At 69.6% G+C, this 793-nt stretch overlaps 1 long non-coding RNA gene across 1 annotated transcript in view; it reads left to right on the top strand.

The window, feature by feature from the left end:
* The first annotated feature begins 48 nt into the window (after nucleotides 1-48).
* Nucleotides 49-793, top strand: part of LOC121660922 — a 2077-nt gene continuing 1332 nt past the window's right edge. The window contains exon 1 of the long non-coding RNA XR_006014805.1: nucleotides 49-790. This is a non-coding gene — a long non-coding RNA (uncharacterized LOC121660922). The remainder of the gene's footprint in view (nucleotides 791-793) is intronic.

Below are 793 nucleotides of genomic sequence, written 5' to 3'. Positions count from 1 at the left end.
AGAGGGCGAGGGGCAACCGGAGAGGGCGAGGGGCAACCGGAGAGGGCAACCAGAGAGGGCGAGGGGCAACCGGAGAGGGCGAGGGGCAACCGGAGAGGGCAACCAGAGAGGGCGAGGGGCAACCGGAGAGGGCGAGGGGCAACCGGAGAGGGCGAGGGGCAACCGGAGAGGGCGAGGGGCACCCAGAGCGGGGCCAGGGCTGGGGGAGGGGCACATTCGGGGCCGTCCCCTGAAGGATTCGGGGCCGCTGAGGCCGTGCCCAGCTCAGGACACCTGCGGGGTGGCGGGCAGGGGCACTGCCCACTGACCACTGCCCACTGACCCTGTCCTGTGGGCACTGCCCACTGCCCGCTGACCACTGACCGTGTCTGTGTCCTGTGGGCACTGCCCACTGCCCACTGACCACTGACCGTGTCTGTGTCCTGTGGGCACTGCCCACTGACCACTGACCACTGACCGTGTCCGTGTCCTGTGGGCACTGCCCACTGACCACTGACCATGTCCCGTGGGCACTGCCCACTGCCGGCTGACCATGTCCTGTGGGCACTGCTCACTGCCGGCTGACCGTGTCCTGTGGGCACTGCCCACTGCCCGCTGACCGTGTCCTGTGGGCACTGCCCACTGACCACTGACCCTGTCCTGTGGGCACTGCCCACTGCCGGCTGACCATGTCCTGTGGGCACTGCCCACTGCCGGCTGACCGTGTCCCTGTCCTGTGGGCACTGCCCACTGCCGGCTGAGCGTGTCCTGTGGGCACTGCCCACTGCCGGCTGACCGTGTCCCGTTGCAGGTG

The sequence above is a fragment of the Corvus kubaryi genome, unplaced genomic scaffold (genome assembly GCF_017639235.1).
Source record: "Corvus kubaryi isolate FWS band 111438036 unplaced genomic scaffold, C.kubaryi_AGA036_p1.0 36999, whole genome shotgun sequence".
NCBI classification, from domain to species: domain Eukaryota; kingdom Metazoa; phylum Chordata; class Aves; order Passeriformes; family Corvidae; genus Corvus; species Corvus kubaryi.
This window is presented reverse-complemented; position numbering and strand designations above follow the sequence as displayed.